General features: G+C 43.9%; 1 protein-coding gene and 1 long non-coding RNA gene across 2 annotated transcripts in view; both read right to left on the reverse strand.

Moving 5' to 3' along the window:
• Positions 1–26,234, reverse strand: part of LOC308482783 (uncharacterized protein) — a 232,402-nt gene that overhangs the window by 120,909 nt on the left and 85,259 nt on the right. The gene's annotated exons all lie outside the window — the stretch shown is intronic.
• On the reverse strand, positions 13,030–21,431 carry LOC308482862. The gene is made up of 2 exons (XR_013989471.1): positions 19,448–21,431; positions 13,030–13,161 (listed from the first exon to the last, which is right to left on the reverse strand). It is a non-coding gene; the product is annotated as an uncharacterized lncRNA (long non-coding RNA).

Genomic DNA, 26,234 nt, shown 5'->3' on the forward strand with positions numbered 1-26,234 from the left:
CTTCAGAGCTATTGGCTCAAAGAAGGTAGAAAAATGCATTAAAACGTGATTTTTAGGATGATATACATTTAGAAATATGTACATTAAGATAAAACAAGTATTTAAATATGCATTTCATGGTCGATTGACTGTAATAAATTGAATGGATTGAAATGTGTATTTAATTATACATTTTATCACTGAACTAAATATTTCAAGACAAATCTTTGTACAGATTTTTATTTATTTATTTATTTTGCAGATAAAGGAGGAAAGGGAAGGAATTAGGGATGAATGCACATGAAACTGACATGAACCAAAAACAAACTAATATGTCCATCATAGTTTTTAGCCATGCAAGGCATATCTACTGAAACACCCCCTACATAACTATTAAAGGTACAGGTATGTTTTTCAGAGATTTGTGTTGGCTGGAGGACTGCATTACAAAATTAATAGAAGAGCAAATTTTGAAGGATGGCTACATTCTGGTTCGCATATTATTTCAGAAAGTGCAGTTAGGTAAGTTTGCCTATAAATACACACAAACATATTTGTGTCATCACTTTTGTGCAGGGATTTCTCTGTTTCTTCCCATTTTGGGAAATGGCACACCCCAGGCACAATTTTACCACCTCACTGAACATGAGGTTGAATTTGCATTGTTATTTTGCCTGATACATATCTGCTAGAGTATTGTCTGAAGAATGAAAAGTTCACCACTTTGCTGAAACTAAGCAGTTGTGCATCTGGTCGGTACCTGGGTGGGTAACCACCTGGGAGCAACATGCATGCCATGCCGGGTTCCATGACATGTAAGAAAACAAACTAATAGATTACTTGCCATGCCTCTACTCTTCCTACTGGTGACGTGGAACAAAACTTGGAAATGGATGTTGTGTTTATTGTTAATTGCCTCTGGGGGCCTCTCCATGTTAGAAAAACACTCCAAAGTTATGTCAAAAACCCATTTTCTGCAATGGTTGCTCATGTTACCTAGAGATGATACATTTGTCTTGCATCCAAAGTGGGAAGAGTGCTCCATCTCAATGCAGCATTCATGGAGTGGCAGAGGCAACACTGCACAGTGGCTGGCCTTTTTATTTGCTGTCACCAGATGTTTTGTAATGCTAACCCAGCTGTGACAGCTAAGAACTGTTTAAAGCTGGGGGTAAGGCAAAGTTTTCCAAATTCTCCAATGTTCCCTCATTCAGAGTCTTTGCAGGTTTATTATTTTTCTTTTTCAAGATAGGCCAAAGAGCAGATGTGTATCAATCCTTCCCTGTTCTCTTGAATTGACATAACACTAATTAACACTACTCCTGGTGGCAGGGTTCTCCCTCCCAGCAAACAACAATGATGCCCACAACAACTCATCTCTTGGGAGAGTTCATTTCTAGCAAGATGGCTAGTGGAAATGTCCGTTCCTTCTCTACGTCCCTTGAGACTGCTGTCTCTCTCATCCCTGCTTCCGCAGTTTCCTGCACCATCACTTTATTATGGTTCAGCTCCGTATTAGGGTATTCGTTGTTAGCCTGCTGGTCTCCAGGCCTGTTTACTTGCAGCAGGTCTTTGTATCTTTGCTTAAATGTGAGGTGTGTTGGTTGCTAAACACGCAGAGCCCTCGCAGGAGGGCAGGGGTGGAAGCTGTAACTGCCATGTTACAGCTAAGGCAGAAGAAAAGCTAAAGGCAGGCAGACTTTTGGCAGAGATAACAAAACAGCCCATTTCCCTCTGCTCTAACTTCATGGCAGTTCCAGGGAGGGAGGTGCCTGATAAAACAGGGTCGACTGGGTGGCCCTGCTCCCCACCTCTCCTTCTGCTGCATCCTGGTGGAATGCTTGCTTCCATTTTATTCTTTGAACAATCCTGAAAAAGTAGGTCGGGGTGAGTGATAGTTAACTGGCCCAAGGTTACTCTGTGTATTTCTAAGGTCTGCTTCCTGTGTCCTTGCTCTTCCAACTGTCCCAAAGCCAAGAGTCAGGCAGGGAGGCCCACTTGAGAGTGTTAGGAGCTTTGTCTTTATTTTGGCTCAGCTTCCTATGGTCTTGAAGCGAGAAGGCTGGTTGTTGCTTTATTTCGGAAATGGTTTTAAAATCCGCTCCCCCCCCCCAACACACACACAAAGGGATGAGTTCAGTCAGAGAATTTATACGGCTGAGAGTGGCTCCCTTTTGTCAGAGGAGCCGCCTCATCAGTAATTAAGTTGTTGTTCAGCCTGAGCATAATTGGTGCTGTCTGCTGACACAGTGCTTCTGCCAGCCAGATGTTGGTTGGGTTTAAAAAAAAAATTCTTGGGAAGCCTCTCTGGTGGAACTATTTTTAATTGGTAAATAGAAGGAAGAGAGGAAATGAAGACATTTCCCCCCCTTCCCTTAGCAGTATCGCTGGGCATGGTGCATTCAGGACAAAGAAGGAGGAAGAAGAAGAAGAAGAAGAAGAAGAGGAGTTTGGATTTGATATCCCGCTTTATCACTACCTGAAGGAGTCTCAAAGCAGCTAACATTCTCCTTTCCCTTCCTCCCCCACAACAAACACTCTGTGAGGTGAGTGGGGCTGAGAGACTTCAAAGAAGTGTGACTGGCCCAAGGTCACCCAGCAGATGCATGTGGAGGAGCGGAGACGCGAACCCGGCTCCCCAGATTACGAGACTACCGCTCTTAACCACTACACCATAAGGAAGGTGCCTTATACTGAACCAAACACTTGGGACTATCTAGCTCACTCTGATTGGAAGCAGCTCTTCAGGGAGCCTTTTCCAGTCCACCCGGAGGTGTGTGTATTGAGCCTGGGACCTTAGGCATGCAAGGAAGATGCTGTGCAACTGAGCTGCAGGCCTTCCCTTATGACGCAAGGAAGCTGCCTTATACCAAGTCAGACCCTTGGCCAATCTCACTCAGTAATGTCTACACCAACTGGCAGCAGCTCTCCAGGTTTCAGGCATGAACAATCTTTCCCAGCCCTACCTGAAGATATCAGAACCTGGGACCATTTGCTATGACTACATGGAGCTACCATCTTCCCCCAAATTTTAAAGAAGCTGTCTTATGCAGAGTCAGAGCATGGGTCCACCTAGTTCAGTATTGTCTACACTGACTGGCAGAAGAAGCTGTCTAGGGCTTTGGCAAGGAATTTTCCCAGCCATACTTGGAGATTATAGAAATCAGACCCTGTGTCTTTATGCATATAAAGCAAATGCTCTACCACTGTGCTGCAATTGCTCCTAACAAACAAAGGAGGCTGCAGTATAACACATCATACAGTACTGCCAGTTTTGAATGACAGTGGGTCTCCAGAGTTTCAGGCAGGAGTCTCTTCCAATCCTTCCTGAAGATGGCGAGAACTGATCCTTCTGCATGCAAAGCAGGTGCTCTTCACTAAGCCACAGTCCTTTCCCTAAAGAAATGCCAAGAGCCAAATGCCCCCCTGAGACTCCTATGGTTGATTCTGAATAACACTCTTAAGTCTCACCATTTCTTTGGTCTACATGAATATGCCTGAAGCCCCTTAACACATTCCAGCTATTGTTGAGGAATCCTAGATCTCAGGACTCAGCATCACAACGGACTGTGAACCTGAAAGGATTGTAACTCTGGTAGAGCAGTGCATTGGACAACTTGGTACTTGGATGGTTCCTGGGAGCGAGAAACATAGGAAGATGCCTTATACTGGCAGCAGCCCTCCAGTATTTTAGAGAGGGTTCTCCCCTGGCCCTACTTGGAGAACTTCTGCATGCAAAGCTGATGCTCTACCACTACAGCCCTTCAAGGAAGCAGAAACTGTGGGATCCAGTACACCCAGAATTACATTTCATTAGGCCCAGACAATAAATACAATTGGATGGTGGCAGAAGGAGAGTTGAAGCCAAGCCGGTAGACAGCCAGGTACCCTTGCCCAGGGCTTTGGAGGGCTAAGCTGGCCAGGGGGAGGCACAAGGCACTGAATGCTTTTTTGTTTAAGTTTATAACTTTATTCTAACAAGATTCCCGCCCCAGGCCTCAGACAAACTCTACATGGGCCTGGTTGAAACTCAGACGTAGGTTGCAAGCTTTGTAGACAGAAGGTACCAGGTTCAAGTCCCAACAGCTCCAGCTAGGGCTGGGAATGTTCCCAATCTAAGAGAGCTGCTTCAAATCAGTGTAGACAATACTGACTTAAATGGATCAAGGGCCTAAATCGGTATATGAAATAAGACAGGCCTTTTCGGTGACGGATCCCTGTTTGCAGAATGCTTTCCTCAGGGAGGCTTACCTGGTGCCATTAATATAGATACACCTGTAGGCGCCAGGGAAACCTTCCCCGCCCCCCCCCAGGCCTTTGACTTTTATGGCCTCCTTGAGTGGGTGGGATGTTTTAAGCCATATTTTAGAATCAGAATTGTCTTTTTTATTTTCTTTGTTTGCTTTTATGTCAGTTTTCATGTATATGTTTACTTTCAGTTTACTTTCAGTTACTTTGGTAAAATTATGACCAACAAATTTAATAATTAATAATAAGTCAACAAGGTAAAGGCAAATCTTCAGATCCCTTCTAGCTAATTACCTCCCCAGCACTGCATCGAGCAAAGCACAACTACTTGAGTCACTCAGGAGACTGAATTCAGCCTTCATTGCCTTCTGCCTATGAGCAGTTTCTTTCTTATGAGCTGTTATAGAGTGTGAGACGCCCCATTGATAACAATAATAAGACCAGCAGTTAGCAGTTCTGTAGTGCTTTATGGCTCTGGAGCTCACCACATGAGCATTATTTCACTAATCAGGACAAATGGAGGATGAAGCATGGAGCTGAAACCCAAGAAGCCTGGAGATGCAGATTGCTGACGCTAATGGGAACTTGCAGTGTAGGGTTGCTAGCCAGCTCAAAGTTCCAAAAATGAAAGGACACCCCAGAACCGTGATGGCTCAAATAAAAGACAAATCTCAATCAAGTGTCCCCCTAAACACGTGCATGCACCGGTTAATTGCAGAAATACTCCAAAACAACACCCTATTGATTCACAAGCCAGTAATGTCAAAAATATATTTTCATGGTAATGATTTCTGCAATGAAAAGTCCAAATCCATTAGTTTATAAGGGCACCCCCAAGATGACTTGACTCCAAATTGCATTCCTATGGCATGGGCAGTCAATGCCTCCCATTCAATTTGCAAGGCAAATCCTGAGACTGCTATGGTGGGTGTTTAAAAATAGTAGAAACCAAAAGTCTTTTGATGAACGATTGGCTAGGGAGGTAGTTCTGAAGAACAACAGCAGTGCCTTCTGCAACATGTTCTTGACACAGTAACAGTGCATTGCCAGTGAATTTATCCTGGTTTAGTTTTGTTCTGTGATGCTTCCCCAATGCTACCACATTATAGTTGCTATAGCACAACCAAAAGTGGGAGAGAAAAAATAAACCAGATCATTTGTGGTATAAAGAGTTATGGTATTTAGCAGGAAGTTGCAGGATGAGTACTGCCTCTGACAGTGGAGGAAGAGCAGAGCCGTCATGGCTAGTAGCCACTGATGACCCTTTCCTTTTAAAGCCATCTAGGTTGGTGGCCGTCACAGCCTCCTGTGGAAGCGAGTTCCATAGTTTAGCTATGCGCTGTGCAAAGGATCTTATTTTATCTGTCCTGAATGTTCTTCCATATGAGGAGCCGTCAGAGGATAGTATCAGCACCACCATTATCATCATTATCATCACCCGTACCAACTTGTTAAAATATGCCGCTCAGAGGCTTCAGAAGTGGTGAACGGCTTATTAAAACAAAATCTACAATAAAATGCCATGAAGAAATCAGGAAATAAAACCATATAAAATAACAAAAGATCACAACATAGGGGGCCCCAAATAAAGCCCTCTCAAACTCGTAGGTTTTAAAGGTGCTCTCACTAACTGTACATATGAGTTAGGGGCCTGAGCATTGAATTTTTATTTTATTTTTTAAAAAGCTCAGCTAGAAGAATGAAGGGAAGTATTGTAATTTTAAACTATAATTTGTTTATGCATTTGGACAAATGACTTAAATTGTATTGTTCTAAGGGTTGCTGGCCTCACTGTAATCTGTAATCTCATCTCCCGGAGAGGGCAAGGGTTTGTTTTTGTTTGTTTTACTGTTCATTGATGATTTGCAACATGTAAAAGCAATAAAACTATTATAACAGGATAAGACAAATGAAGGGTGCTCTCGCATCCCTCCTACCCTTTGAAGAGTTATTTGTGGGTATTTGAAGGCATTGTCTGTGCTTTGCTGTTCAGGTTTGGGTTAAAGACAAAGAACCCCAAGAAGGGAAAGCAGGGTTAACTTTGATGTTGTACATCGGTGGCAGATTTAGGAGAGTGTGACTGGTTTGCACTGGGTGCAGAGCCTTGTGGGTGCCACAACTATGATGAAGAATGGAAAGTGAGAGGCGGGCAGGAAGCTGAATTCTGGCATCGCACAAAGTGCCGCTGAAATGTGAGACCCAATGGTCCGCCACTGTATGTATCAATAACCGGCACCTGGGTAGTAGTCTGAGCAGGTACATAGGTCACCTGGTCAGGTTCCCTCACTATGCTCATATGATCTACTGTATTTCTATTTAAATTGTAGTAATTATTTCTGAACTTGCATCTTTTTGTATAACAGATACAGATCACAGCATTGTAGAGTTGGAAGAAACCCAAGGGTCATCTAGTCCAAACCCCTGCAGTGCAGGAATCTCAGCTAAAGCATCCATGACAGATGGCCTTCCAACCTCTGCATAAAAACCTCCAAGGAAGGTCCACCACCTCTTGTGGGAGTCTGTTCCACTGCCGAACAGCTCTTATTGTCAGAAAGTTTTTTCTGACGTTCAGTCAGAATCTCCTTTCTTGTAACTTGTGTTCCAGCCTTACCCTCCACAGCAGGAGAAAACAAGCTTGTTCCCTTTTCCATGTGGCAGTCCTTAAGATATTTGTAAATGACTATAATATCTCCTCTCAGTCTCCTCTTTTCCAGGCTAAACATACCCAGCTTCTTCAAGCGCTTCAGATATCTGAGCATATGCAAATGTTACCCAAATCTGTGCTCTCTTTTGTCCACTTTTTTTTTTAGTGATGCATTTCCACTTTTGGGGGGCAATGGCTGAGTGGCTACCATGGGGTGAATGGTTCCCACCTGGAGCAGCTTGCCTAGTGGGGCAAAACAGCAACAATAGCTTCCTGTCCATCTTATTGCTGTGGCACACTTGGAAGAAGAAGGGCAAAGCAGCGGTGAGGTCAGGGCTATGTATGGATGCACTGGCAGAGTCCATCTGACACTCCAGCTGGTTTAGCCTTGCAGAACTGACACTACCTCCTCCTTCCAAGTGCATCAGGAGGGATGGGGAAAACATTAACCTCAGTTCGCTTTTAAAGGCAAATTTTCCTCATTCACATTTCCTGAAACAATATGCAAACCAAAACACAGCTCTCCTTTGAGATTCTCACTTCTCTGAATTTTACAATGCAGTTCTCCTCCCACATTATGTGTACTAAAAATTACCGTATTTTTCGCCCTATAGGACGCACCGTCCCATAAGACGCACCTAGGTTTTTTTTGGGGGGGGGAATAAAGGGAAAAAATTTTATTTCCCCCCCAGGCACGGGGCTGGGGGGGGGGAAGCCCGAGCTTCCCCCGACCCCAGCCCCCAGAACAGGCAACTCTCTGCAAGGCGTGGGAGCCCAGCACCGTGCTCCCGCACCTTGCAGAGAGCTGCACGAAGTCTGGGCGCACTGAGCTCAGCGTGCCCAGGCTTCAGCATGCAGGCAACTCTCCGCAAGCCGCGGGAGCCCAGCGCCGGGCTCCCGCGCTTTGCGGAGAGCTGCGCGAAGCCTGGAGAGCGAGAGGGGTCGGTGCACACTGACCCCTCTTGCTCTCCAGGCTTCAGCGAAAGCCTGCATTCGCCCCATAGGACGCATACACATTTCCCCTTCATTTTTGGAGGGGGAAAAGTGTGTCCTATAGGGCAAAAAATACGGTATTTCCTATGGTAGAATGTGTACACAAATGCATTATATTAGGAATACACTAAAATGCTGGTTATTATTTATTCTTTTTTTGCATCAGGTGAGCAGCTTCAGACTTCCATGCTGGTTCCATTTCCAACAACACCTTCAGGGGAGATTAATTTTGTGGGGAGCCTGTATGGGAGGAAAGGCTAAATCTCACTTAATGCTGTACCCTTGGTACAGACTGAGCCCCCCGCAGCTCTCTCTGAAAAAGCACAGTGACACCAATGTGAATGTTTAACAGCTTGTCGATTGGAAACATGTTTTTCTGATGGTTAGAACTTCTCTGTCTAGAGTCACATCCATCTCGTACACCTTTAGATATATATGCATTTTCTCTGTGTATGTTGTTTTAAAAACCAGTTTCAACTTGAGTGTTACTGTTGCTACAGCCTGCAAAGCAGCCAACTGTATTCAAAGCTAAGCAGAGGCAAGGCATGACATGCCTTTACTCCACATTCTGCTTTGGTGTCCCAGGTTAGAACTCACATTCCAGCACTGAAGCAAGTTGAAGTTATTATTTGTTTTTACCCTCCTGGCTTCGAGTTCATGTTCTTCACGAACTACTTCTATTTTTAACATTTTGTTGTTTTATATTTTAATATTGATGACTGTTGTTTTAATTCATTTCTTTAATTGTCAGCTATCCTGAAGATTACTTAGGCTTGAAGGGCGGGTTAGAATTGATGCTTTAAAAAAAAACAAAAAACAACTATCCACATTTCCAAGTTCACTGTGGAATATCCTGAGGCAGGAGTGATGTTAAAAGGCTCAGGGCATTCATATTCATGTGTTAATTTATATGTATAGGTGCAAATGTAGGACATGTTCCAGAAGGGGGAAAACCCCAAATAAATAAGAGGGTGAGATATAGGACCCAGAGGGTGCCCAACCTGCGCTGAACACGCAGAGGTAAATTTTACTTTAATTGCTCTGCCCACTTTTACTGCTGGCCCTGCCCACCACTGGAATGCAGCTTCTAAAAGGCTGTCCTGAAGGAGGATTCCCACTCCTCCCTTAGTCGATGGCAGAGGCCAGGGTGCTTTCTTTTTCTCTTGAGTCCCAGGTCAGATTGGGACTCAGAAGAGGAAACATATCACTCACAAAAGAGGATACTGATCTGCATGGACGTGACTAACTTAATGCATTGGATTTAGTTACGTACTAACCATTGAAATTAATGGATCCAAGTTAGTCATGTTCATTAGCTTCAATGGGCCTACTCTGAGTAGAACTAGGGTTGGAGGCCACCCAGTATCTCACCATAGTGCAACAACAGTGACCAGGTGGCCTGCACACCTGCTTGGTCTGCTGTTTGTTGCTGATAACTATTTGGTGGGTAACTTCAAAGCTACCCTCCTGCCCTTCTCCCTTCTTAGGTTCATTCTCTTTAAACTAGACTTGGACTGGAGAGCTCTTCAAGCAGAGGACTGTCCTTGGTAAAACAGTAACATGGACATGCTACTCAGGGCTGGCATCAGGAAAGAGTCCTGCTGGGACACTGGGTCCCTGGTGCTTGTGCTGACGCTGCCCCTTAAGGCACTGTGGCTGAAAATGCATTCGTGTAAACTAGTTCCAAGGGTTGTATCAAACTAAGTTTGACTCAGCACAGACCCATTGAAATTAAAAGACCTAAATAGGTTAAGTCTGTTAACTTTAGTAGGTCTACTCTGAGTAGGACCAGCATTGGCAACATTTCCATGGTGGGAAGTTGACTACAGGCAAGCAGCAAGCCTCTGCCTGCTCTGGTAATTTCTCCCATGTACGTTTTGTACAGAAAAAGACCGAAAGAGTCATTTGCAGCCAAAATTCTTCATTGTTTGCAGAGCACGGGCTTTCCATTTATTTCAAGAGAATAAGATATCTCTCTGTCTTCCCTCCTCCCCTTTCCCAACCTACAAAGACTTTAAGAAGAGAATGGTTTCAATTAAAAAGGGGAGAAATGTTCCAGGGAAAGGGGGTGGGGTGGGCAGAACCATGTTTTTTTGTCGGTTTCATGGAATTTCAGCCACCCATTGAGACATCACCTGCTGATTAAGAGAAAGGTGACTTATTCCTTTTTTGGAAGGGTCCCCTCTGGCTTCAGTGCACACCACCGCAAAAGGAACAAGAAAACGAGAAGGAGCAAACTTTGAAAAGCATAAACAGCAACCTAGAGGACTAAAACACAACACACAGAGAGAGACACAACCCTCCAAAACAATGATTCGTAAGCAAATCTGTTTCTAATGAAAACCAGGACAAGCTTCGTCAGAGTGGTACATGGGAAGAATCCGAAGATATTTGAAACATGATGGAACACGTCTCTGCGCCTCCCCTCTCAGAGAATGAAAGGTTAAAGGATGTCAGCTAGTGATGGCAAGAGAGCTGCTTTTCCATGTCTGAGCTTATATAACGGTGGGACCAACTGGCGGAAGGAAAAAGCTAGGCCGGATGTGAAGGAGATATTTTCTCAACAAACTCCAAACGTTCTACACACACACACACACACACACACACACACACATACTGCTGCCAGTAGAAAGCAGAAAAAGAGGAAAAATAAATACCCAGCCAAGACAAGGTTGTATGAGGAGAAAGAACAGTGGCAATTGGGGTTTTCTTTTTCTTTTTTCTTTTGCTACCGCTGAGTTTCATTTTTAAAGATGTACCCACATGCAAGAAACCCATTAATATCCATGGCAACTCAAGGAATGTAGAGGAGGCTTTCAGGGTTTAGATTGGTAAGAAGAGGAACGAAGAAGCTTTCCAAGGAGAAGAAAACCAGTACACTGTGTTTGGAGCACATTAATACTTGATACTGCATTTAGTCACGGAAAACTCTACCATTGCATACACTCCACTTGTCTGGGTTTATCCCCGGTTTTCTGATATCTGTCACTGGGAAATCTTGCTTTTATCCCTACTGTGCCTTCTGGGGACAATTTTATTTTTAAATCAGGAAGAAGTGTATAAACTTAAAAATCAAGCAATGTTCCTTTTAGTTTACAAATAGGAGTCAAAATGTTGATGGTCAGCCACCAATTATAGTCCCTAAACAGACTCCCTCCCCCTCCCATGTATCTAAGAAAATAAATACTGGCTTAAGTCAAAATGGTTGTTTTGTGAATTGTTTTGGAGGAATCCAGTTACTTAAGCAACAGGAGACTCCCCCCCTTTTTTTAATCAACTACAAAGCACAGATTATTTGCTACTTTATGCTTAAACCTTGTTTTAAGAATCCTGCAGTCAAGAGCAAATGCACTTAAAATGCTGTTTTGTAGCAATAATAAAATCACTGATAATGAAATAAAAGGGAGGGAAGACTTTTCTCTCTGCTTCAGGCTGGGGATGATGAGTTACAGGAGCACATGGGCTGTCCCAGGGTGTATGCGTGGGACAGCTGAAGGAGGTGTTGGAAACACATGGGAGCTCAGGATTGGTGGCTGAATACGACAGCAGGAGATGGGTTCCTTGGCCACAGGCAATAAATACCCTTTTGTGCAAGCGAATGAGTGTTTGGGAGAATGGCATGAGGTTTTTATTGGGGTTTGTGGAGTCCTAGATTAGATTTTGATTTTAGCCTGGTAGTGTTGGGCTGCGCTGTAGTGTGATTCTCTTGTGCACAGGTACCATTGGGATTGTTTGGATCGGTAATCGTTGAGAGAGTGAATATTTTATTTTCTATTTTCATTTTCATTTTATTTTTGGTGGTTTATTTACTGCTTCAAATTTAAAACGTTTAAGTGTGAAAATAAATAAAAATTTTATTTTTTAAAAAGGTAATTGCTGAGAGTGAAAGGGTGTGCAGGAAGATGTGCACAGGTGTAGGTTGATTTAAGCATGGGTGTGTTAGCAGAGGTGTAATTGTATGGATCTTCTAAAAGCAGAATCCTATTTTATAGATTTTGAAAATGTATGTATTGCATTATTTATGAATTTTGTTTTCGATGCTGTGTTGTGTCCAGCTAAATCCTACCCACAGTAGGCTCACTGAAATCCATGGGCCTATAAGGTAGTCATGTCCACTAACTTCAATTGGTCTACTCTAAGTAGGACTAGCATTGGATACAACCTACTGCATTTAATTTTTTATTATTTTACTTTAATTTTTTTTGCAATCTTTTCTGATGAACAGTGGTATAGAAATATTTGAAATAAGCAAATTAGTAAGATTAGGGAATCTGAATCTCTACCAAGCCTTAAAACAAGAGTTCAGCCACAGCCATGGTTCTATCTATCCACCTATCTTTTTTTTTTGGTACTTAACTGGCCCAGAAGGGGAAGGACTAAAACAAAATTACAACCATTGCTCCGCCTACTTTTGCTTCTAGTCATGCTAGCCACTCACACATGGCTCCAATGAAGTTGCCTAGAGTGGCTCCTCCCACCCCAATTCTGTTGCTTACTCTCTAGACCCTTGGATGTCTGCCCTAAAGCCTGCTGCTGCACTGCTTGTACGTCGCCTGGTTTGTAGGACCTGCTGGTCAATCTTGCTGAGCCTTGCCGTTGCCCCAACATGAACTGAGCAGGCTCCCTAGAAGCAATGGCACATGGCAGGGAAGAATCAGTAGCTCAATGGTAGAGCACCTAAATTGCATGCAGAAGATGTCCCAGGTTAAATTCTCGGCATCTCCAGTTAAAAGGATCAGGCAGCAGATGATGGGAAAACCTTTCTCTGGTGGATATCCTACAAGAGCTGCTGACGGTTTTGAGTATACAGCAAAATCATATACACTAGGATACCCCCTACAAACCTGACCACTTGTGGAGATGTCCAACATTTGTTTTATGTGTCCTTCCATAAAATCAGAACTGTGGCTGGCAATGGCACATGGCAAGGCTTTATTGGTAGTAGCACCTAGGCTGTAATCTTATCTGTTTTATTATTAAATGTACCCATCTCCTACCAAATATAACTGCCCAAATTTGAAGTATCTGATTTAATATTGCAGTTGGTATGTATGAACTAGGTCTATTTGGATTCTGACCTGGGATTAATAATGCCCTTGTCTCATTTCAAGATTTTGGCTGACCTACACTTATTTAGATTATTAAGTAAAGTAATGGTTCAGACACCGCGTCTTCAAATATTTTATAATATTGAGGAGGAAATCCATCTGGGCTTGGTGATTTGTTAATTCTAGTTTTCTTGGCAGTCTGTTTAACTTCATCTGAAGAAACGGGATTCTAGAAACTGAAAATCATCACTAGAAAATTTAAGAATAGAAAGTGATAGAGAAAAAAATAAGATTGATTAGCATTAAATCCAGTGTTAGTTCTACTCAGACTAGACACATTTAAATTAGTGGTCACTGGCTAACTTAGATCCATTAATTCTAATGGGTCTACCCTTGAGCAAACCTTGGTTGAATACAATTCTCAATTTTTTAATCACAGTGAAGCGATAAATTCAAATTCCAGTAATAAAATGAAACTACTTAACTTTCTGGGGTATTTTAAATTTTACCACCATATTTCATAAATGGAATTAATCTTTCCTGTTGCAACCCAGATACTCTTGCTAAACGTTTTCCCAGTTTATTGCCTTTTAAAAACTTTAAGTAGATTTTTCTACTTAAAAATTATAACAAAAGCTATTTCACACATTCTTCTAATGTATAATTACATCCGAAGTCCCATTAATTGCCCCTGTAATCCTGAATTCATTGCTTTCTTATTTATTTATGAAATTAATTGTTCTTCAAGCACAACCCTCAGTTGTTTTAAAATTTAAGGTGTCCTTTTAGAACAACTCTGATAACTGCTTTATTTACATCCCGTATATTTGAACAGTTTACATCAGGGGTGACATTCATTTGAGAAAAAAAATTGTAGAGAACTCTACAATAATTGCTTTATGCATCCGCTGTTTAAGTAGTATTTTCTGAGAAAACATCAGATTGGGATGTGACCAAAAAAGTCATTAGGTAAATTTCATTCTTTGAAATCTTTAAAACTAAAATGGGTGGAATAACAACAACAAAAATAACACATTATCCTTGTAAGAGTTACTTGCTCAATAATAAAAAGTCAAAGTTTAACATTAGCATTAAAGAATATTCATGCAACAATTAGATGGTTGTTGAAGTTCTTTCCTAACTTTTATACTGGATTCCATTAAAGTAAATCCACTCCACTTCAACGTGGGGAGGAGTTGAGGTGGACCTCATGGCCACCCACTCTCCTCCAGGGGAGGGGACGAAGTCCCGCGTTGCCTGGGGGATCCCGGCCGCATCAGCGACCAGCCAGCCAATCCGCTGGCTGGTGGGGGTGTGGCCGGGAACATTTAAGCTGAGGTGCGAGCCAGGGGCTTCCTCTTGGCTCGCTTCCTCAGTCTCCTGCCCTCCCTCCCTATTTTGCTGGTTTTAGTCATTGGCCTTGCTATGGACCTTGGTTGGTCGCCGTTGAGGGGCCTGGTAGGAATTTTTCCACTTGGCAAATTGGCACAGGCCATTTGGTTTTCGCCTACCTCGTAGCAATCATCACAACTTTGTTAGGGTGGTGGTTAGGCATTGTATGACCTTATGAGGGGGGAGGGGAGGTGTGGCCATCACCTGCCCCTCCGAGCTTAAGGGTATTCTGTTAAAGGAATCCGGGGGTGTGGATCTTGTCTGAAGCCCGGGGCGGGGCTAGGGCCATGACACAACCCTGATGGGAACACCCGGGGGAGCTTGAATTGGTATGCATCGACAGGGCTCCCCCTACTGATGATTTACCCTTACTGGACTCCGTGCACAACGGGTAGGAGTCAGATATAGTCGGATCCATTCAGTGCCTAAGCCAATACCGCTCACATTCTGTAATCAATCAATAAAGTTGTGGCCAAATTTTGCCCAATAACATTAACTCAATATCTGTGTCCTTGTGTGTGTTATTCTTCAACGAGGGGGTGGTTTCGGGGTCTCAACACACAATCATTTTTCTTTAAGAAAGTTCTTCAAGTTTCCTGATAAAGGGATGTTAAACTACAGTGGTACCTCGTGTTAAGTACTTAATTCGTTCCGGAGGTCCGTTCTTAACCTGAAACTGTTCTTAACCTGAAGCACCACTTTAGCTAATGGAGCCTCCTGCTGCCGCCGCGCCGCCAAAGCACAATTTCTGTTCTCATCCTGAAGCAAAGTTCTTAACCTGGAGCACTATTTCTGGGTTAGTGGAGTCTATAACCTGAAGCATATGTAACCTGAAGCGTATGTAACCTGAGGTACCACTGTACTTCTTGATCAGAATTTGGGGCACATAAATCACCCAACGTCATATCCTGCCTTGCCTTGCTATTTTTACAATAATATACCATTCCTCATGATTTCATATTTCCTCTTGGACAACCAAGTATTTATTTTGTAAGATAATAGCAACACCACTTTTTCTTCTTCAGTGATACCAGATACAGTGGTGACCCGCAAGACGAATGCCTCGCAAGACAGAAAACCCGCTAGACGAAAGGGTTTTCCGTTTTGGAGGTGCTTCGCAAAACAAATTTCCTATGTGCTTGCTTCGCAAGACGAAAATGTCTTGCGAGTTCCTGCGGGGTTCCCCCCCCCCTTTTTCCCAAGCCGCTAAACCGCTTAACAGCTGATGCTAAGCCGCTTATCAGCTGATCTTTAAGCCGCTTAACAGCTGATGCTAAGCCGCTTATCAGCTGATGGCTAAGCCGCTTATCAGCTGATCTTTAAGCCGCTTAACAGCTGATGCTAAGCCGCTTATCAGCTGATCTTTAAACCGCTTAACAGCTGATGCTAAGCCGCTTATCAGCTGATCGTTAAGCCGCTTATCATCTGATCTTTAAGCCGGCTAAGCCGCTAATACTGTAGCGCTAAGCCGCTAAACCTCTAATGGGCTTGCTTCGCAAGACGAAAAAACCCGCAAGACGAAGAGACTCGCGGAATGGATTCTTTTCGTCTTGCGAGGCACCACTGTAATTGCCTACCTTCCTAATAAAGTCCAAACTCTATTCTTGTTTAATAAAGGCATTTAACTGGAAGGGACTACTCCAGTGATAACAAATTCTCCCATCTTAATGTTACACATCCTTAGGGTTCTTCCCAGGCTACACCCTTCACCAGTTTGGTTTCTTGAACCCTCCTCAAGTGCTTTTCCTTGGCTGGAATTTGCCCTTGAGCTGTGTTAGTATCTCTCATTTGCCCCCCCCCCCCTCTCTCTGTGTGTGTGTGTGGTTGAAATGTAGCCTACTGTGGAATGGTAAGAGTCACATAAATTTTTCCATCCATTTTTTTTTTTGCCTCTGGCTCTACCCACTACTAGTATACAAACCCTGGAAGGTTGCCTACAAGGGAATGTGGCTCTTGGGGCTAAAAAAAAAAAGACGTTTCCCAAACCGTGATGTAGTGCTTTGCTGTAGGGTTCAATGCATTTCACATTCATGAACTCTGTAATCCTTGTAACAGCCGTGTCAGGCAGTTGGGGGTATTTTTATTCCTAGCTCAGGATCTTATCCACTCTGCAGCATTAGCTCTCTCTACTACTGTACTAGCTCTTGTTCACAGAATGGAAACTTCTTGACCTCCCTGCCACCAATCCACCACTGTAATGTGAAACAGCACCTCTGGATTATGCAGAAATGGGTTGATGCAGATAGAATCTTACACACTCTAACTAACAGATGTGCTCCTCTAGCCTAAGTTATCACCAATCCTACGCAGTGCGTTTTAAAATGCTTGGCAGTCGCTCAAAAATCCCCCAATTGTTGGAGTAATACATGCACTACCCCCAAAAATAAAAATATGAGACAAGAAATGGCAAATGACTTTTCTCAAGTGAGAAATACTGCTTTTCCATTTCAATGTGACTAGCAAATAACATTGCTGCAATCACATGTCTCCTCCCAACAGATACTTCTTGAATGCAAAAAACCTACTGTGAAGGAAAGAAAGAATAAGAAAGAACTGCATAGGTATTTGGTTTTAAGCCACTTGATACCTGCCCTCTCAGGGTAAAAAAACCAAACCCCAATCAACTTTAAAACAGGGTTTGCAAAGATCAGGCCCAGTGGCCAAATGCAACCCTCCAACCCTTTCTATCCGGCCCTCAACCCTCTCCCCTGGCTAAATTCCTTTCCTCCAGGCACACCCTACACCAGACCTACTCTATGCCCTCCTTGAGTCTGTTACTGGCCAGAATGTCTCCTTGAACTGTGACAATGCCTCTTGCTCTGTTGGATGGAGAAGTGTGAGAAACATCTGACTTTGCCTACTGTTGAAAGGTTAAGTCTTACATCTATTGCTCCACTCATATTTTGCATGTGGCCCCACCCACCATTGACACGTGGCCCTTGAGAGGTTGCCCATAAGGAAATAAGGCCCAAAGCCTGCAGGCATTTTCCCACCCCTGCTTTAAAGCATTTGTCCCACATCCTTTCCCCTCCTCTCCTCCACTGGGGCTGCAGTGCAAGGTGGGTGGGAAAGTTAACTCTTTCCCTGACAGGCATTTTCTGGATGAAAACTGCCCACTTCTGCAGCTGCTATTTGACCTGGAAGCTGTTAACAACTCAGCTTTCTTGCAGTAAGGTGGAAACACTGAGTGCTGGTTCTGCAAGCATCGGAAAAAGATCAGGGCCAAAAAAATTCATCTCTGCCTGCATCCAAATAAAATATTGTTCTCCTATAAGACCATCTTATAGTGAGTGGCTTAGCTTGTCTGAGTCATCTACAGCTTATTGCTCTGCTAAAACCATTACCCAATGTAGCCTGTCTCTTCCCCAGCTGCAGTACGTTGCATATGTTGGTGTCGAAGTTCCTGCCTTGTGGCAAAGTGTTAAGTCTCAATGATCTTTGTAACTAGGATTGCAAGCAATGGTCCAAACCTATGAATGCTACAAGCATAATGCAAAGTGACTCGCCAAATGGGCTTGATTTGAGTGCAACTGGGATCCATGTAGACAGCTGGACTCCATAGTTTTGTGCCTAAATTTCAGTGATCTCCCCCCCCCCCCCCACTGAAGATGAAAAGCTTGACACAGAGTTGGGTTCATAGGAAGCTGCCTTATACTGCATCAGATCATTGGCCCATCTTGCTCTGTACTGTCTACACTGACAGGCAGTGGCTCTCTGAAGTTTCAGACAGGGTTTAAACATAGGGCCTAGTTGTGGTCACCTATCCTCTAAACACAGGAAGCTGCCTTAGCATACGGCCTTAGTTCAGTATTGTCTACTCTGACAACAGCTTCCCAAGGTTTCAGACAGGGTTTCCTTCCAGCCCTATATGGAAATGCCAGGGATTGGACCTGGGACCTCTTGTATGCAAAGCAGATGCTCTACCACTGAGCTATAGCCCTTCATTAGTTGCTACTGGGCTTGACACTTAACAAATCTGTGCCTGCTCAAAAAGGACAAGCATCGTACTATACACTACAGTATTGTGTTTTAATTTGTTAGAAGCCACCCAGAGTGTCTGGGTGAACCCAATCAGATGGGTGGTAAGTAAGTAAGTAAATAAATAAATATTACACCAACATCCTATCAAAATATATCTATTGTAGCACTTCCAATGGTACCTCCAAGAAAGTGATGCTGCTGGTACTACAACTGTCCCAAAACAATTTTCCTCCTTGAAGCAAAGGACAGGATGGCTGCTTAATCTCCACACACCATGCAGAGAAGCCAACTGAACTGGCAGCTAAATCTTATTTCAACTGGTGGTCCACGCTGGTGAAGTGACTGTGTCCACCAACGTACCTGAGGGCAAATTAGGAGATGCATGGCAGGCCAAGTGGCACACACAGCTTCGATCCTTCAGCACCATCTGCCACCTAAGGCAGCTCCCTTACTCCTGGATTTAGGTGACAATCAGAGTAACATCTATTTCTAACCAAAGGCCCTTTGCTTGTTTTTGTTTTTGGTTCAGAATTTCAGAACAGGAGGCTGGACTAGATGTGCCATTGGCTTGATCCAGCATGCTCTTCATACATTCTTATGTTCTAATATATGCATGGGTAGGCAAACCAAGGCCCGGGGGCCAGATCCGGCCTGATCGCCTTCTAAATCCGGCCCACGGATGGTCCAGGAATCAGCGTGTTTTTACATGAGTAGAATGTGTGCTTTTATTTAAAATGCATCTCTGGGTTATTTGTGGGGCAGAGGAATTCACCCCCCCCCCATACAGTCTGGGCCCCACAAGGTCTGAGGGACAGTGGACCGGTCCCCTGCTGAAAAAGTTTGCTGGCCCCTGTCTAATGAAATGTGACATTAGGCCCTTCACCTTTCAGCACTGGCCTGAGTACACAGAGTAGAGTATCAAGAGAGGTAATGATAGGCTATACTGCTTCAGGCTACAGCTGAGGGATTACAGTTGTATATTTCCCTGTTGTTGTTTTTTTAAAAAACCCTGCAGACGATCACACTAGTAATGACCTGGGATAGCAATTTTCTCCCTGTTTTGCTGGTTTTTCTTTGTGGGAGCCATTTAAGAAATGTGGAGAACCCTTCAGAACTGGAACCCTTCAACTGCATCTGGAAATGGTGTGATCTGTTCCCCCACCTCATTCTCTTGCATGGGTAGACATGCCTCCAGTGGTGGAGGGGAGACCAGGATGCTAGACTCTTGTCTCCTCTTCTTGAAAAAAGCAAAGAGGGAGCAATGCCGAATCTAAAGTTCCTTCGGCTGTTTTCTTGGCTGAAGCTGAACTGCAGGAATTCCCCCGCCATCAGAAATGTTCTGGGTTGGTTTTCTATTTTTTTCTTTTGCTAAGGAAACAGTGCTGATCACTCTCAGCTCCAGATGTTTAGCTATGTGGTGCTGGAAGCAACTTGTGGGGAACGGAGAAGGGAGGGCTTTGGAGGTGGCTTCATCTGCCTCAGGCTGAACCTTGCAGCCTCTTGGAGCTGGAAGCCTTCCATCTTCTCAGAAGCTCTCCCACAACCACACACACCTCCCCTTCATCTCTAGTCCCACAGGGCTGCCAATGACAGATTCCCAATGTTAACCCATTCAAATCACTTGCGCTCAGTGTGTTCAAGGTGCTGTTGCGGAATACTATAAGCCCAGCTATGTAGAGGAAGCACATGGGAACAGGAGAGGTCTGGTCTGGAGCAGAAGTCAGTAAGCAGAACACAGTGGGTTGTGCCAGGTTTCCATGGTGACAAGGCTAAATAGTGAGGTCTTTAGAGCAGGTAAAATGTTCTCATGGACTGACTGAGGGGGAATTCTGACTCCAAGAAGTAAGGTCCTTTGAGAAGGGCCTTAGCTCAGCAGTAGAGCATCTCCTTTGGCTGCCGAAGGTCCCACACTCAATACCTGGCATCTCCAGGTTAGAGGGCTAAGAAAGGAATGCCAAGCACCTTAGAGAGCCACTGCCAGGCAGTATAGTCCATTTAGTCCAGTGTCTTGTTCTCATAGTGGCCAACCAGATGCCTATAGAAAGCCTGCAATTCTCCTCACTTGTGAATCCCAGGAACTGGTATTCAGAGGCATACTGCTGCCAACCATGGAGACAGAACATAGACATCACTAGATGTTAGCCTGCTAGATGCTAGGCTTGATGCTTTACTGGGAAACTGCATTGATCAGTCTCTATAAAAGTCAACTTGGCACTGCAACTGGAAACAATCTTGTTCTCCATGAATTTCTCCAACATCTAGTTAAAAACAAGAACCTAAGAAGAGGCTGCTGGATGAGGTCAGTGCTCTATCTATCTAGCCCAACATCCGTTTCTCATAGTGGCCATCTGGATGCCTGTATAAAACTCGCAAGCAGGACATAGGAGCAAGACCCTTCTCTCCAACCATGTTTTCCCAGCAACTGGTATTCAGAAGCAATGCTGCCTCTGACAGTGGAGGCAGAGCATAACCATCATGGCTAGCAGCTATTGATAGCCTTATCCTTCATGAATTTGTCCAATTCTCTTACAAGAACATCGTTATAAGAGCATCATTACTAAAGCTTAGACCAGCAAATAGAGAATACTCTGCAGGATCAAGTAAGCACTGGCAAGACAACTGGTAGGATGACTTCATAGGCTTTCCTCCCCCAGTCCCCATATTTTTTGCAACTAACCCTTGACTTTTCTTTCCTTCTTGTATCGCAATAAAAGTCACACCTTTGAGCTCTCTGGTAAAGATGTTGTTTCTGTTCCATCAGGTCTCTCTCTCTCTCTCTCTTTTTTTGTCCAGTGCATTCATGGGAAAGGAGCCCTCCAACCATGGGAATGGATGTCAGAACCCCCCACCCCACCCCCTTCATCCTCTCCAAATTAAATTGCGCACATCAGAAGGTTGACTTTGGCAAGCTTCATTGGTGACTGCAAAATTCCATTGTTAAAAACGAGGCAAGTGCACACGAAGCCAGAATGAAAGCATTAGTCTTTTCCCGCCTTGAAAAGCTTAGCACAGACAAAAGCTGGAGGGTAGACAAGGAAAGGGATGGCTTGTGAAATCAAATTTATGGCTCCTAGGAAACCACAGCTATGGGTTTTTTCCCCCTCTCATATTTTTCAAAGTATTTGTTCCAAAGTGGAAATAGGTTCCAAAGCTTTTCTCAAGCCGTCATCTTCTGCAGGTGTTCTCCAGTGTGTGTGTGTGTGTGTGTGTGCGCGCACACACACACACGCTAAAAATTAATAATGATGCTAATAATAATAATAATGAAAAAACCCCACCTCTCTGTATTAGCATTTCTTGGTGATCGGAGCCAGAACAGTTATCAACAAGTAAGAAGAAAGGAAATGCTTGTTGCCAGCATTTCCAAGAACACACTGGGAGAGGAAAACTATGACCCAATGGTGCAGTTGATGCTATTAGTTCAGAGCCAGAATAAAAGAGGGTCAGAAAAACTGCTGCTTTGCTCAGAGGCATGTTTTTCTCCTAACTTATTTCCATATTATTGCATTTAAACCCCACATTTCCTCCAGTGAATTCAAGAGGCATACCTAGCTCTCCCACTCTCCGTAATATCCCAACAACCATGTGACAGCCCATCCTCAAACCTGCAGAATTGCAGTTGTCCTATCAGCCGGTCCTTGGGTTTGCAGCTACTATTGCTGAATGCCAGATCAGCTCTGAGTAAGACCTCTCTCATACATGATCTGATTATGGATGAGGAGGCTGAGTGAGACCTGGGTTAGTGAGTGGGGTGGAGATGGTCTCACCCAGCTGTGCCCACCTTGGTACTCAGGGCAGCATCAGGGCAGACTTGAGGGTCAGGCAGGGGGAGCTGCTATAGTCTATAGAGATCCAGTTGGGGTTGGGGGGAATCTAGTGTGTATGTTCCTGGCGTTCCAGAGCTGATAGAGCTGGTCTTGGAGAAGGTGTTTAATGTCTACATGAAACTGCCAAGTGGGGTCATCTAGAGCTTTGGAGTGGATTTTCAGCAATATGCTAATGACACACAGTTCTACTTCTCTTTTGCATCTGCAGATGCTGCAGATGCTGCAGTGGATGTTCTGGACTGTTGTCTTGCCTTGGTAATGGACTAGATGAGAGTCAACAAACTAAAGCTCAATTCAGATAAGACAGACACGGTTAGTGGGTGGTTCCCTCAACTGGATTGATGGGAGGTTGCCTGCTCTTGATGGGGTTGCACTCCCTCTGAAGTAGCGGGTACATAGCTTGGGGATCCATTAGTTCTGGATCCACTGATGTCACTTGATGCTCAGGTGGCCTCAGTGGCACGGAGTGCCTTTCATCACCTTTGGCTGGTGGCCCAGCACTCCTCCCCAATCTGAACAGGGATAGCCTAACTTCTGTTGTCTATGCTCTGGTAACCTCTAGGTTTGATTGCTGCAACACGCTATATGTAGGGCTGCCTCTGAGGATGGTTTGGAAACTTCAGCTGATACAGAATTCAGCAAGCAGGTTGCTCACTGGGGCAAGATGGTTTGAGCATATTTTCCCATCTCAAAGACGGTGCATTTTCTATATCCTCTTGCCTGTCCTGCAGTGTCATGCATGAAAGAAGCAGCAAGCAGTTTTCACAAACTTCTGAGAGAGAGGGGGAGGGGTGGGGGAGAGAATGATTTAGGCCAATGTTTCTCAGCAAATAGTTTTGTTAAATTTCCTACAGATGTTGCTGCAGCTCGGATGTGATTTACAGAGAGACAAGTCTGAAACAGTCTTAGAGTGACACTGGGAGGTTAACATTCCAAAATCTCTGCTTGGGTACTGGAATGGATGCCAGGATTGCGGGTAGTAGACTTTTCTTTTCCTTTAATTGATTGATGCAATGCCGTTCTAATCCAAAATTCTGACTCTGGGGATTAAATTCACACTTGGACTTCACAGCCCCTTGTCCATCGTGCTGAGGTCTCAATTAGCTGATGATGATCTCCAGAACGCAACCACATCAGATTTCATTCGCTGGGCTAAGGCCAGTGCTCTGTAGCAACATCAGGCTCCCTTAGCTCACCCCCAAGACTAGGATATAAGTCCAGGAGTGAGGGATCTGAATGTTAATAAAGGCATGGGCTAGGGGTAAAGATGCAGCCAAATGGGGGCAGGAAGTGGGATCCAAAGTGATTCACCAAGGACTTGGCAAACCAAGGGGTTCAAGTCAGATTGCCATTTGCTCTGATTCAGTGGTAAAACATGGGTTTTCTTGAGGAAAGCACAGGGAAACACACACACACACCATTCGGAAGCAGAGATTTAAAGCACAAGCCTGTGCCTGGAAAGCACAGTGCAAAAGGAAGTCTGGATGAGCCCTTAGATGTGGTGGAAGATGCTGTCCCATTGCCAGTATTGGAGATTCAACTGCTAGTCTGGTTGGTTTATGTAGATAGAATGGGGTCCTGCCCTTTCTGTCAGGCAGCAAAATGTCTTCATTTGGCCCCGTTACTCTATGAATGTAATATAGCACAAACAACAAACGGGGAACTTGTTCGCATATAGATATGTGGAATTAGAAGTCTTCCAGAGTAACAAGTAGATAAGTAGATGGTGTTCCTCTGTGAACAGCCACACACAGAAACAACCACTGAAATATCACCCAGCAAAGCATCATCCAACATCACTTGCTTTTGGTAAACATCCGTGTAACCTTTCCTTTCATGGCTTTGACTGGAGCACCTGTCTGACTAGAGTATCTCTCACTTACGGTCTTGGCCAACAAACAAGATGACTATTTATAGTGTTCATAATTTTTTTAAAAACCAAGCCATGTACCTTACCATGGCAACCACAGTGTCCATGCGCTACCTAAGAGACAAAAAGCTTTGCCTTGTAGGAACAAAACACACACAACACAAGTGATGTCAACTCCAGCTTTTGGAACAATTTGTTTTCTAGTTTCCAAGCACCCTGCATGCGCCCCCCCTCCACTTTTGCTCAATCATGGCACACTATTTATCTGTTCTCTCTGCAATAAACCTTTATTTTCCCCTTTTTAGTGTGTGTCTACAAGATCTTGAAAATGCAGCGGGGAAGCAGGCATACACTTGGGACACAAATCAACCCAGTCTGATGTACCATTTCTGACATCAATAGGGGTTTTGTTTTAAAAAAAACAACACAGGACTTTTGAAAAATAGGGTGGGAGCAAAAACAGCTCTGTTGAATGTGTGTTGGTAGCATTTTACATTCACTTTAGCATAACCAAAAGGAAATTATGGGCATCACTACAAATCACGCTGAAGTTGGGGGGGGGGGGGGGACAAAGGTCCCCCAAGGCAACATGTGTATGCCAGATTTTGTGCAGAGCAGTAAACCTGTGGAACACCTTCCCCCGACTTACTAAAGCCCAATTTGGAGGATCTTCTGGAACTTCCAGCTGGGTTTAGATGTTGTCTTTTGATGTTCAGTGCTTTGATAGTTTGTGTGCACTGGGTGTGGGGCCAAGCTTTAGGCTGGTGGGGTCAACTTTGTTTTTTCCCAATAGAACCCCAAAACCCACCAGTGAAAGCCAGCTGCAAAATGGTGGCATGGGGGAAGGAGCCAGCTTCTGACTGCACCTCACATGCCTTATACTGAAATGTGTACAAATCACATTCAAGTTGCAGCAGATTGGGGATTCTAAAAGCCAAATTTAGACAGAAGAAAAGGCATTTCACTCTTGCTATTGATAAACGAGTGGGAATTAGAAACCTTTGCTAATTTCCAGCAGATTATACAGTGAATTGCTTTAACAATATAGGAAGCCATCATTTTCCTTCTGCCCTGCATTGATCACATGCAGCACTGTTTCCGTTTTGCTGCAGTTCACCTTCACCAGTCAAAAAATACGCTGTTTGTTTCACTGGCCACTGTACTAAAATATGTAACTTGCATAATTTATGTTATTAATCACATGAATTATGCAATTATATTGTCATTACGTTATTCCAGCCCATTCATTTAAGTGCGAACAAAACACTATGCTAGTGGGAACAAAATTCTTTTAGTTACACACTGTTTGCAGACTGAAAGCAGCAACAACAGCAGCAAATTCTGATTGTATTCACTGCATTAATTTCCATTCCAGACATGGGACAAATAAGAGAATTTGGGCAATTTCTGCTCTCATTTCCATTTTTGTTCAAATTCTTTGACATCCCTACCTGTAGATACCAATTTACCTTCTGCTCAGACCTGGCTTGCAGGATTGGCTGCCCCTGATGAGCATACCCACCCACTAGTTTCTCCAGTTCCATTGGCTAATTAAACAATTTATGGCCTTTTAAACTGTGGTCAGGGTGGTGATGGTATTATTTTTGTTTGTTACTATGGTGTGTATTTTTGTGTTTTTATATTGTAAGACATCCTGTGAATCTCAGATGAAGGGCAGTATAGATATTTTAAGAACAACAACAACAACGCTTGACAGGACCACATTAGTAGGGACCGTGTGTGTGCTGAAGTGAAGAATAGAAGGCTTGCATCAACTTGCCTCCACTTCTTTTGGAAAGTATGGAGGAAACTATGCCCTGCCCCTAGCAAGGATGTGGGGTGCAGGGAAAATGTAATTGCATTTTTAATGAAGGCTGCAATGCTTCAAAATATCAGACAGATCCCAGCTGTGTTGTACCAGTTAAATGCTGTCAACAGATCCACGTTCTAACCCCAATGAGAAGAGAACTGCTGTTATCTCTCACAGCAGAGTCCTATTATTGCCATGGGTCTAACTATGCTGGAAAGGAGCAGTTCCCTGGGATCTGGGATGGATTAGTCTGGATAGCATCCAGGGTGATGCCAGACCTCATCATGGGCTGACAGAGCTCTCATTGTGCTGAGAATGCAGATTTAAGCCAAGATTTGCAATACTATTATTTTTTTGAGGGGAGAAATGGAGAGATAAAGGAGGGGATCTAATGAGAAATAAAAGTGAGAAGGATAATAATGTTAAGGAAGGCTGGGCATAG

This window comes from Podarcis pityusensis (assembly GCF_964106645.2).
Source record: "Podarcis pityusensis genome assembly, chromosome: 8".
NCBI classification, from domain to species: domain Eukaryota; kingdom Metazoa; phylum Chordata; class Lepidosauria; order Squamata; family Lacertidae; genus Podarcis; species Podarcis pityusensis.